The following is a 13,713-nucleotide window of genomic DNA, read 5'->3' on the forward strand; positions in this document are numbered from 1 at the left end:
CATCATTTTTCTTGAACTTCATACTATATTTTCTTTTAATAGCACACAACCTCAGATAATCTCTACACAAGAATCTATCAGCCCATTTCTGACCTACAAACAACTTAACTGATGTATCATCAGTTCTAGTCTCTCCCTCATCAGTTGGAATATTAAATGTGTTTTCAACCAACACATTTATTACATCATCATCCTCAACTGTTTGTGTCCTAACAGTTGGTTGTATTGGTTCATCTTCTTCAGCAATTGAACCATTTCCATCCTCTTATTCAGCAAACAAAGACTCCTCATCAAACAAAGACTCTTCACCACTTGAATTATTTTCAGAAGGTACATACTCCTCATCAGATGAATCTTGACTGTAGTAATGCTCTGCTGCATCTATCTGGTCAATGTTGAATTCACATCTAGAACTTTAAGTTGCATCAGGACCTAAATCATTCAAGCAACATACAAGAATTACAAAAGAAGTCTTTGGAAAAATTTGGATGTAGACAGATATTAAAATAATTTGGATGTAATTACACATACCGCAACTCCCAGTAGATGTAGAGCGACTCCTCAACTTCAATGGATGTGGGTTGTTGATCTTGTTCTCGAACAACTCTCTTTCCCTTTACTTTAAGACTAGGGCCACTATCTTTCTTGTCTTCAGAATAATATGGCAATAGCAATGGTGGGGACCTCAAATTTGATGTCTTCTTCATAACATAGTCAAAGTCTTCTGTAGTGGGCCAGTCATCCAAGTCAAACATTTTTCCCTTTCTACATCTTCTGCCATACATATATACATATTCATCTTCACTATCTGTGGAAGAGTCCACAACATGTGGTATTTCACCTTCAGAGTTATTTTCATCATCACTTGAATCACTTGAAATGACATCCAACTCATGCCAATTTACAAAGACATGTGTGAACCCCTTTGCATTAACTCTTGCATATTCCCACATGAACATCACATCTGTATCTATATCTAGACTAGTTTTGTTTCCACCATGCAACCAACATATTTCCAATACATTTCCGGATGGGACACCAAATGCTAAAGTGATCCAAGCAACAAGGTCTATCAAATTTTATGTAATCATAATCCCATTCCTCGGAATCTACATATTGTCCACCAACATATTTCATATATTGTCCATCCTCTACCCATTTACCCCGATGGTGACACCTAAAGATCCTAATTGAGGCCATTATCTGCAAACAACGTAACCAAGCCAAAACCAAAACAATAATCGGACCGCAACAACCAAACTTTAAAACCATGCTATCAATAAGGCATTGATACTCTTATATAATTTTAAAAAAACCTTAGAATGAAAAACCCTAAATAAGGCACATGAAAATTATCTTGACTGTGAGATTGTCGATTCGAGTACGAGATCGTGGATTCCAGTGTAAGAAGTAGTGTGGAGTAGTGTAAGAACCCTAAGATCATGGATTCCACACTAAATAACCCTAAATTCAACAGACGAGCGATGAGATGAGAAATAGAGTGAGAAGCAAAATAAAACCCTAAGTTGGGGGTTTTAATCTAAGTTATTGGAGTGGGCCATGTTTAATTGGGGGGGGGAATAATTTGCTCCCGCAATTTTCTTGAAAGGGTAGTTTGAGCATTATGGAAAAAATGAACAGTGTTTTTAGAGTTCTGAGACAGATTGGGGGTCTAATTGTGATGATTGAAATTTTGGGGGTTAAACACAAAACTCGACATATCTTTGGGGGGATAACTCAAAAAGACTCTTCATTTTATGGGTTTGACCTTCGTGATTGCAGAGCAACAAGAATCTTCCGCTAGCAACTGGATGGGACCTGTTGTCAAAATGTCACTTCCGAGCTATAGGTAATATCTCTAAGATTAGCTTTGTGTTTTGATGAGATGATCTGAATCTGAGGTTTAACTGATACTTTTATGTTGTTAGAATGCAGTGGAATGTTGTTTAAGTGAAGCTCTTGGGGCAATTGGTTTGGAAGGTAATATTCCCCTTCTAGAAAAGACATTGGTGTCAGATCCCTGCTCAAGAGGTGAGAGAAACATGTGAGTTGGCTCTTGAAAGAATATAGCAACAGAAGAATATTTGTCAAAATGAGGATTCAACAAAAGAGGTTGCATCACCGTTTCTTTCTGTTAATCCAGCCACACCTGCTTCTTGCTGTTCTTCTGTAGATCAACTAAGGGAAGTTCTTCTAGATGAAGAGAGAGACATGTATCAGCGATATGCGGCTCTCTTTGCTCTTCAAAATCGTTGTGAAGATGTAGCTGTCAGTGCCATAGTTGATTCGTTAGGTGCTAGAAGTGCTCTTCTGCGACATGAGGTAGCATATGTCTTAGGCCAGCTTCAAAATAAAGCTGCCACTGCTGCCCTTTCTAGAGTACTTAAGAATGTTAGTGAGCATCCGATGGTTAGACATGAAGCAGCTGAAGCACTTGGATCAATTGCAAATAGCCAAAGTGTCAAGCTTCTTGAGGAGTTTGCAAAGGATGTTGAACCCATTGTCTCCCAAAGCAGTGAAGTTGCTCTCAGCATGTTGGAGTTTGAAAGATCTGGAAAGTCCTTTAAGTATCTCTTCATGTAGACACCTCAGGTGCAATATAATAGCCTGCTCTATCAGACTTCGATGCTTTGCCTATTTTTTTATCAGTCATGCCCATTACAAATGCAATTGGCTATCAAGCAATTTGCATATTGCTGGCGTGGTGCCTGGTTTTAGTATCTGGTCTTACAGATGTATGCTACTCGCATTGAACCAACGATAATGAAAAAAATATATATATACTGATTTGTTATCCAGCTCCAGTCTCTAGAGATTTTAAATTTGTATAGATATTTATTTTTTATTTTTATTTTTTTTTCTAATTGTTGTTGTTGAAGGAGTTCAAAAACAGATGGTCCACACGGTTATAAAGGATCAAATGCTATGAATATGGTTCATAAGTTCAACAAGGAATGTGCTAACTTTCAGTATAGATTTCAGAATGGTTCATGTACCAACAAGGAAAGTTCACCAGCTCGACTAAGGAAAATACTTAGTATTAGTTATTAGGAACATCAAAAAGTTGGTCTCCCCTTATTCTTTGATAACGAACTGTTGGTTATCTTCTATGTCACTTATTTTCTTTTTCCCTAAGAATTCATTTTTTGGGGGGGATAAAGCCCTATGAATTCATCATCACTTTTGTGACAAAAGCAAAATGCTCTATTTGGTTGACTAGATGAAACTGGGACAAATCTGCAGGCTTCCATATCCAAGGACGCTAGATTGTCTTAAAAATGCTTTTAGCAGTCTTGTGGAGTCGGAGCAATTAGCTTCATTACAAAAGTAAACAAGACAAAAGTAAAGATTTGTCATTTTTTGGCACACAGCTGATTAAATTAGAGTTACAACATACAGGAACTATTTTTATCTACATATATCTACCCCTACCAACCTACCTATTGCTACGCTTATGATGTGATGTACTTAATGAAAAAGTATGACAACAAATTCAAAGCAAGTTAAGTGAATAATATAAGCAGGCCCCTTAATCCTAATGAAAGGTGGATTAGTGGGGGCATGAGTGCAGCTCAATGCACAACTTTGCCTGCTTGCATTTCTGTTTGCCTAGCTATTATTGCAGGTTCCATTTTGAGCTGTGCACACTTGAACACAGTTGGAATGATGTTGGTTAGCTGCGCTTGATAGTAAGTCTATGTTTCTAGGGATGCAAACACAATACTAGATTATTACAAAAAAAAAAAAAAATAATAATAATAATAATAATAATAATAATTGACGTGCACAATCTCTTAGTTTGGGGGTTTACTTTGAAGGAGCCTACCCGCTTCAACTATTGATAGAATCCCTTCCTATTCAAAACACGTTTCCAACTTAATTATTAGTGAGAACAAGTTACCTTTATGCCTTTATGTCTTTTGGGATTTAAAACTTCACGTGTAATTATTATAAATACACCCACCAAAATTAAAATACCCGTAATAAACCACCAATACAAGTACCCACCTAAAGTGAGACTTTGTGACTTGACCTCTTCTCTCATAGGTGCTGTCTGGAGAAGCCGTTTTCTTCCTTGCTCTTTTCAGTAAAATACCAAGCAAGAAGACAAGAGTTGGGGCTCTGATTGGTAACTATTTTCGTTTTCATGCTATATATTACATATTTAATTTGTCTTATTTGTTTACATTTCAAAGTTATTCGACTAATTGATTCTTACTAATTAGCAATTTTAACAAATTATTAAAGAGGAAGAACAATTAAATTATTGCCAAACATGTCAATTCGAACTAGTTCAATTGTTTATTAGAAACTAGAAAAGCTTTTGTGGTTGTATATTCATACCAAGTGTTTGAATAAAAGACAGATAGATATAACATTACTACTTACTATTATAAGGATAATAGTGTTTGGTGTTTGACAGAACTATTTATTAAATTACATCTGGATCTTTAGCTCAAATAGGAAGAGCACTTGAGACTGCTTACAACATCTCAAGAGGTGGTGGTTCAAATCCACCAAGGTTCTGTGTATGTTCTGAAATGAAGAAGGTTATATATCTATATAATATGATAAATGCTAAGAACAAATGACACTTGAGATGAGAAAATAGTCAATTACAACGAAAAACTAGTAGTTAGAGATGAATGGAAAAGTACTGATAAGAGCCCAAAACTGTAGTTTTAACCCTGTAACAGTCATACTTTTAGACCAATTATGTGAGTAATAATTAAAAGTTAACACTGATTACGTGTTTTTATGCATTTCGTGTTTCAAAGTCCATTATGTGCGAAAATGTGCCACTTTAGCGAGATAAAAGAGCAAAGGTCGGTTACTAAGGAGTTCCGTGATTAAAGTCATAGATTCAAGAAGACAAAACCTTCCTAAAGCCCTGGCCAAAAGCTGAAAAAGTTAACACGGCGTAAAAACAAGACACAAGTCGTGCCAGAACTTTCGATGGCCGTATCTTTGGACTCGGACACCGGAATGGGGCCTACCTTATGTCAAAACAACCGCCGGAAAGAGCTTTCCAATAGTCTAAGCCTTGACCCAATCAGAGGAGCAGAAGTGGACGAAAAGTCTGTTGAAGCCAACTGCACCAAGAGGCCTTTTTGAATTTGAAAATATTGGGTTTTGGGCTAATTCTCGGCCCAAAACATGGCTCCAAGCCCATGCACGATTTTTGGATCTGGACATATAAAAACCAAAGCTTAGCTCTTTGTTAATGGTAGCTAGTTAGACCTAAAACAATATAGATAATTCTAGATCTAGTTTAATTAATTAAATTAAGTTTTAGTTCCATTTTCAATTCTTATTTTAGATTAAGTCTTTGAATCATTGTTCTTGATTGATTAGATAAATAAAATAGTTATTTTATCAATTTCAAATTGTGTTATTTCAATCTATTAGATCTAGTTTTAATTATTGTTGGTTACCATTTCTTAGTTGTTAATTAGAATTTAATTATCGTTTAGTTTAGATTAGTAAATTTCGAATCTTGATAATATGTTTAGTTTAGATTCATATGGGAATGATTGCGGAATGATTCAAGACTAAAACCTCCATTAGAGGGGTTGATGAAGCCTTGATAAAAACTTAGTGGTATAGTGTAGAAGTATTGTAGAATCTATTCCAATCTAGAAGGTCGTGATTCGCCATGAGAATGGGTGGACGACCTCACATGCTAGTTAGTACTCGGTAGAAATGTCATGAACACTAGGGATTAGAACTCGAATTTCTTACCGTAAGAACGTAAGAATCGAGATACAAGAATCTATGCTAGGCTATTAAGTTGGATTCGAGGTGGATTCAATTCCCCTCTAATCCTTTATCTAGATTCAAAACAATCATATTTCCATAGCATTCGTAGTTAGATTCAACATAATCAATTTCATATAGGTATCGTAGTATAACACACCTTCGTAAAGCTCTCATTAGACTTAAAAACGACTAATTAGATTAGAAAACAATTCCATGCTAGAGCACTAGGAGTGGAACGAACTTCCTACTCCACTATATCTCATAGGATTGAGAGTAGAGAAATCTTTGATAAGCATATAGGATCATAAATAGTTTTAGTTTACTTACGTTTTGAGTTTCATCGTTCATTTCATAGGTAAGCTATTCAATTTTATCATTATCAAGTACTACATCATGCCAAAAGCTTTCGGCCAAAAGATATATGTAACTAGGTACTGACAACACGACAAACACTAAGTATTATCCATGTTTTCTGGCTGTGCGAGGGCATCGTTGGTACCTGAATTCACTTGTTTTTTTGCTCTTTTGTTGACTGAATTTTTCTCCAGTGCATCCTTTATCCTTTTGCTCGGTTCACCTTTTTTTCTTTTTGTCGGTGGATCTCTTATAGTAATATGATCATCAACACGAGAACTTTCGTCTCTTCCGTTTGATATACTATGTTCTTCAGTAGGAATGGTAGTCGTACTTGCCTTTTTTTTATATGCATCTAACTCTTTTAAACAATCACCTAAATGGCGTTTAACTATTTCTTCTGAACCTTCATCTGTGGCCCCTTTAATCGCAGAGAAGAGGGCTATGTGGGCCAAATTGTCGTACCTCAAACTCAGTATAATTTGGAGACACGACATTTTCACCCACTACAACACCCACCTTCGCATCTTTTGTCCATCTCCTCAAAATATATTGTGACGGAATTTGAAAAACTCGTCTAGATAGTAATACTTTCAGTGCATGCACACATAAGATTCCTGTAAATTCAAAACTTTTGCAACTACACTCCACTGTGTTTTCCTTAGAATCAAAAGTCACATATCGATCTCTATCACGCCATATCTTATCCACCAATTCAACCCTGTGAATATAAGTTGTTCCACTTTCGCATTCAACGTGATCAAGATAACAAGCAAAGTTTTTAAATCCATCTTGAAATATATTAAACATGTGTCTTGTATATACTTTTGATGCTTGTCTTTCGAAAGATGACATGGACGTTAAGATTGGGTTGGTTTGCTTACACTGGAAATCTTCCTCAGCCTCTTTCGCACGCCTATTTGACACTGCTTTATCATATTGTATGATAAATTCTGAAATGCAAATTGTGCCCTTCACAAAACCCTTAAAAAAACTATTTACGCTTTCACTTCGTTGCATAGTGGTCATCCCTGCACAAAAATGTTCTCGACCATAAGCAGCAACCCACTTGTGTTGCAGCCCATACAGAGTTCCCAACCATTCATTCTTAGTCAAATTAAATCGTTCAAGCATAGCTGCCCATTTCGATTGAAATTCTTCTTTAGTCTCAGTATCATAAATGCAGCTTTGAAATTCTGTCTTGAATTCCTTATCACGTTCATAAACATAGGAAAGGTGTTTGGCAGCATTTTTAAAAATATGCCACAAGCAAAGGCGATGATGAGTTTCTGGTTATGGCATAACATTTTCTATAGCTTTTGCAATTGCTGGGGCTTGATCAGTGAGAATTGTCTTGGGTTTTTTTCCTGACATTGCATTCAAAAATGATTCAAACGTCCATTCGAAAGATTTAGCCGATTCATCCAAGAGTAATGCACACCCAAAGATAACAGTCATCCCATGGTGGTTCACCCCAACAAACGGTGCACAAGGCATGTTATATTTGTTCGTTCGAAATGTCGTATCGAAGCAAACTACATCACCAAAGAAGTCATAGTCAATCTTCGACTTGGCATCTGCCCAAAACAAGTTGCATAGTTGGCTTTCACGATCTAGTTGTATAGCATAAGAAAATGCTGGATTCTCTCTTTGCATATGCCTAAGATGATTCAGAGCCACTTGAGCGTCCCCATCTTTATATATATATCTCCGCCTTCTTTGATAGTAGTTATAGGAATCTTTTAGTGTGAAATTTACATTTTGGGGACCTCCATGTTCAGAACTCATGACTAAATAAGCTTGAGTTGGGCCACACCCTGCTGAATACAAGGAATCCATATAAGTGCCTTGCACATCGTCAATTTTCCGTTGTGATCTCAAGAGGTGTGCTTCTTCACTACTTGCCAGAAGATGATTATGCTCTTCTACAAACTTGATCACAATCCAATTTCCATTTTCTTGCACTTTGAACAATATTCTGGCCATGCAACCAGTTCGTGTATTTGCTCTTGGATGTTTTGCGGGACCTCTAGGATGGTTGCTCGAACACCTTCTTTTGAACAAACATATTGGCGTCTTCGAATCTGCCCATTTTTTATCTTCTTTTGATGAGATCTTCTAACACTAAACCCTACAATCCTAGTGTATTGATTATAAGAGCTATAAGCTTCACTTTCACTGTTGAAAATCATACCAATTTTAGGAATGGAGTCCTGACAGTCAATTGAATTTTTGACATTTTCTTCCTCGTCTATACCAATAGCTTCTTCATTTTCAGTTGCGCCTTGACAATCGTTCTGATAATTTGTACCTTCTTCCTCGTCGATATCAATTGTTTCTTGAGTTTCAGCTACGTCTAAGTTAAGATCCCACAAATGCTTTTCAAATGAGTATAAATTGTCAAACTTTTCCATTGAAAAGTTAATCTTATAATAAAAGTGAGAAAAATTCAAATGATGAAAGCAGTGAAGAAAATTGGATAACTTAAGACTCATATTGTAAGAAATAAGCTTAAGTGGAAACGTGCTTTGGGGGGAAGGAACTGAAAGGTCGTGCGTTTTGGAGGGAAAAGTGAATTGATTTGTTATTGGAAAAAAAAACAACTTATTAAATACTTGTCACGCGCTAGTTACTTGGAAGCATTTCCCAAAAGGCATAAAGGTAACTCGTTCTCACTAATAATTAAGTTGGAAACGTGTTTTGAATATGAAAGGGTTCTATCAATAGTTGAAGCGGGTAGGCTCCTTCAAAGTAAACCCCCTTAGTTTGGGGGTCGGTGAAACATCAGATAAGTTAGTTAAACTGAAATAAACTTGAGAAGTTGGTAACTTGGTTTCAAAAGAAAGGGTGGTAATTCAAATTTATGAGACAATAATTAATTATTTATATACAAGTGTACAATGATGCAGAGCTTCTTCTATATTGAGAATTAGTTAGGCAATCAAACATCAAAATTAGCTGGATAGAAAAGTTGAAACTTAGCTTTGAAGTAAATCTAAGAGTGTTGGTAGTTAACAGTTAAAAAGACTTCTAAATGGGGAGAGTGGGAGACCTCGGGATATATAAAGTTCGGCAAGGCCGCTTCCATAACTTGGGTTCAAAACTCCTCAACTATCGTTTAAGAATTTGGATGATTCAAGTTATTTCATAGACTTAGAAGGCATAAGTATCGATGGCTCAAGAATTCCTATTCCATAAGGGACTTTTAGTCCGAAGGTGATTATAATGAAACAGGAGGGTTTTCATTGATTCAAAAGCAGAATTTACTCATCTTAACAGGACCGGCTTAAATATATTGATCGATGAGATGGTCAAAAAAGTAGATTATGTCATAGTAGATCATCCACATAAATCGTTCCAACTATGCTATAGGACTGCTTATTTGCCCTCTCAATCGGTAACGTTTCATTTCAAAGATGCAGATATGGCATTACCCGTATGGAATACATGGATACAAACTGATCCTAATACTGTATGCCTGGCTATGCTTCCAACAGATGATAGGTCCGTACTAGGAAGCTTTCAACAACAAAACTATAATGTTGGCTATGATTGGGAAAACAATGTAATTTCTTTTCAGCTAAACTATTGCGAAGATGACTTGGATTGATTATTGTCATTGCAATTGTCTGGCTCTGCCTCCAACAAATAATAAGTCCATAATATTTGGACAGTATCAACAACAAAATTATAATGTTAGCTATGGTTAGAAAAGCAGTGCAATTTCCTTAGGTCATCAAGTTTACATTATTTTTGAATCCTTTTTTGTTAATGTTCATTATTTCGAATCAAATTGATTATTTGGTATATTGGTCGATCGATCAACATAGACATTACTCAGAAAAAAGGTAGTTTTGGCCCCTCAACTTGACACAGATTATTCATCTAGATCCCAAAGTTCGTTTTAGGCAATCACAAGCACCTCTGATTAGGACACTAAAATCCGGCACCTGAAAGTATGAGGTAAATATGAACTACGACTATGCAAGTATGTTGAGTAAAATATTTTAACTCCTCCGAAAGGTTTTTTTGTTTTTCCTTTGGAGCAGAAAGAGTAATATTTATACTACCCTACCCTAGGTGAATGGAGTCGAAGAGTCCAAGATGAATGGGAATCAAACTACTTGATGAATGGAATCTCCTGTGCAACGTGCAAGGAAATTTTGCACGATATAGGTTTTCCCATAGATTTCTTGACCATAGCAACCTGAGCTTTTGGTTTCTTTCCTCATGGTAAATTGTACATTAGTAGAGACCTATTTGATAAACTCGAAGGTGAGTTACTCGAATACTATGGTCTGAAGGAGTAGAAATCAAACATTGTGGAATTACAAAGGCAACTCAAGATCAAGACAGTTGAGATCAACATGCTGAATATCAGCATTAGTTCATTGCAAGCGGAGAGGAAGAAGCTTCAAGAAGAGATCACAGAGGGAGCGGCAGCAAGAAAGGAGCTTGAGATGGCAAGGAACAGGATAAAGGAGCTGCAGAGATACCAAGATTCTACTTTTAGTGTTATATGTGGCAAGTTTTGGGAGCAGCAGGCATGGCCATCAACTCATAAATGGAACTGGGGTAACTCAAAGATGATGTGCATCACCTGGGATTCATATGGTGGAGCCTATGGGATTCAATGAATCGTCACGCTATCTTTGCCACGAGAACCAAAAGTTATCAAAGGTAATAAAATGCTTTAATTTAGAATATCTACATGTTGATATTTGTGTTTTCCTTTCTCTTAGGTATTTTTTCAAAATATTTTATTGTAAAATTGGTCATTGTGTGAGATTTTTTATGAGAATGATATAAGTATTATATATTTCTTTTTGCGGTATATGTAGAACTATTTGTAATGTGAGAACCATATTACATGTCATCTGTATTACAATTGCTTATTTCTTCAAACTAGTCGAGAAATTGTTTTAAATGTCAAACCATTTAGGCAAGATCAGTCAAGTATCCCCTAGATAGCAATTCATTCTCCAAACACAAGAAATATATCATTCCAACAGAAAACGAGGGGTGGTCAACCCATTTGTTTAATTCAATTCACTAGCTTCCTTTATATCTTGGTTTCTATGAGTTTCTTGAAAAGAGACGATGGTCTGTAATTGCATTATTTTCTTTTTGCTATTACATCTTCTACTTTAACTTATTTGATATATCCTTTTTCCCATAGTTTGTTGAGAAGAGATGGTTGCATCTTGCACTTTTCATCCATGTACTATAAAAAAAATCATGATATTCTTTTGTCTCTTAATTTGGATGTTGAGTTAGTTAACTCATAAATCTATGTTGGAGGAAACTTAGATTGTTAATTGAAGGGGTGTTCAATAAATTTACATGGAGTAGAAGAAGGGTGTGAAGTGGCTGAAGGGCCAAAAGTACACCATGTATTATTTTTTGTTTACCTGGCCCCCTACATAAGTTGGATATGATGGAAAGGATCAACCAATTCATATATGTTTTTCGTGAAGGGGTGAATTTTCCAGTGAGATGTTAGTTTTCTTAACATATTCATATATGCTTTTGGTTACAATGATGATATGTATTTTTTTTTCCCTCACATAATATCAGCGGGCTATGTATCTTATCATTTTAAGTAATCTTTTTAGATCTAAAATGTGGAGATTTAGTTGAAATTATATTGTGCTTAATAGTAGAGAACTATATACCTGTTTGGTTGAGGACTTGATCGAGGGTTTAAATTTTGAAATCTGGTATAAATGGTTGGAGGGTTTAAATTTATCTTCAAAATTGCAGATTTCTTGGTTATTTAGAAAGGTCGGTACATATGACGATAAGGGATTTCAATGCTACTTGGCCAATGTTCAATATAAACTAAAGGATAGTGAAAAAACTATTCGAGAAGGATTTGTAAAAATTGGCGGAATTGGTAAGCCAAATATGTTCCTTCCAATTCTTAAAAAAGTATGACTTGAAGAGAAATGTCATAAATTACCAAATACATGTGGTCAAGACGATGGGATTTGGTCTCTAGGGGCCAAAATGCTAAGATGTCTCTACCTAGAACCAGATCAATTTGTTGATTGGTAATAATAGATAAGTAACAATCAACAAAAGGGTCTTAAGGAATCTATATTGATAACTAAGACATCCCAGCTAGGCACATACCTCTTAGCTCACTATGTGTCGTGTTCCTTAGCAAGGCAGTAAGGTAAACAATAAAGTCCCAATTATGATTGTTTCAACATATTGGAGCTCTACTTAAAGACACTGCCTTGAGATTTCAATCCTCGAAACAAAGCACTTGCAGAAACCCAATCAAAGAGAAATGTCTTGACATCTTGGCTGCTATTTCTGAGTATGCACTGTTTCTTTTAACTTTCTTTTCTTTCAGAGTTTATTTTATATTTTTTGCCTTTTGTCTCATGATAAATGTGTAAATGGACCTTCATATATTGGGTAGAGACAACGAAAGAGTTCATTGCAAAGTTGGATCTTAAAACTGGCCAGAAAGTTCTTGGTGGTGGTTGCGGCATTGGTGGAAGAGACTTTTACATGCCTGACAACTTTGGTGTTATGGTTTCTTTCAATCTTGAACGTGCCATTGGATGTAAATGTTTTGTTGAATTTAATGTTACTAAATGTTTGCAAATACTTCGTTGAAGTTGATGTTGCTGACTGTATGAAAAAGACATACCCACATACAAATGTGTTTATATTTGTACCAAAGTTTTTTTCTTAATCTTTTGTAGAAACAACCCATACAAAGCACTTTATACTTTATATGTTCTGTTTACTTTCTCTTTGGAGGAGGTTACTTACAAGAATGTTCACATAGAAGTAAACAAAGCAGCAGATCATCTAGGAAGGTTAGGTGTTCACAACGATGATGGATTCGTAGTATATGGCCCATATCTTGGTTGTAGTTTACTGCCTACACAGAGTAAACTGATGTAAGACTGTAATTAAGATGAAGAATATATGACATTTTACAGAGGATCATTTATGGGTCTGCCCAAGGTTTCAATAAGTTGCATTTAGTTGTGTCAGATTGTAATCAAGTTCGCATTGATTTCATCACTCTTGGCTAATCTATATTCCAAATCGTTGCACATGTAAATTTGATTACAAATTAAATTAACATCAATCAACTTTATAGTTGGTCATAAAGAAAGGGATTGCCAAGATGGTGGTATTGCCTATGGTTGTTGATGTGTTATTTGATTTTAAAACTTTGAAAGAGTTATATCGGAAAGTGATGACATGCTCTTGCTCCTGCAATCCAAGACAATATGTCTCCCTATTCTTAGTTAAACCCTGAATATATGCCAACCCTGAATATATGCCAACGACGTACCATTAATATAGGTTTATTTACTCATGCATGTAATCCATTATTCTCTTTGTTGGTGTTTCTTTGCATGCCAAGTGAGGACGAGATATTTTATTCTTTAAACGGAATTTTTTTATCTATACAAGTATTGTGTGTGTATAGTATTTTGATTGCAATCTTTTAAAAAAAATAGAAAAACATAAACCCTTCAAACAAAGTATATAGTGAATTATTAGCTATCAATATACATATATTATTTATTCAAGTGGACTTTAAGCTTTTGAGTCATTAGTTATCTA

The 13,713-nt window shown here is 35.6% G+C and overlaps 2 pseudogenes across 1 annotated transcript; one reads left to right on the forward strand and one right to left on the reverse strand.

Annotated features, from left to right (window-relative positions):
• The first annotated feature begins 1,633 nt into the window (after positions 1 to 1,633).
• On the forward strand, positions 1,634 to 2,798 carry LOC147501291 (deoxyhypusine hydroxylase pseudogene; annotated as a pseudogene). The gene is made up of 3 exons (XR_015220864.1): positions 1,634 to 1,699; positions 1,783 to 1,849; positions 1,936 to 2,798. The product of XR_015220864.1 is annotated as a deoxyhypusine hydroxylase pseudogene (transcript).
• Positions 2,799 to 6,537: 3,739 nt separating this feature from the next.
• LOC147501292 (protein FAR1-RELATED SEQUENCE 5-like) lies at positions 6,538 to 8,528 on the reverse strand (annotated as a pseudogene).
• Between the last annotated feature and the right edge of the window lie 5,185 nt (positions 8,529 to 13,713).

The sequence above is a fragment of the Coptis chinensis genome, chromosome 4, assembly GCF_015680905.1.
Source record: "Coptis chinensis isolate HL-2020 chromosome 4, ASM1568090v1, whole genome shotgun sequence".
Classification (NCBI taxonomy): Eukaryota; Viridiplantae; Streptophyta; class Magnoliopsida; order Ranunculales; family Ranunculaceae; genus Coptis; species Coptis chinensis.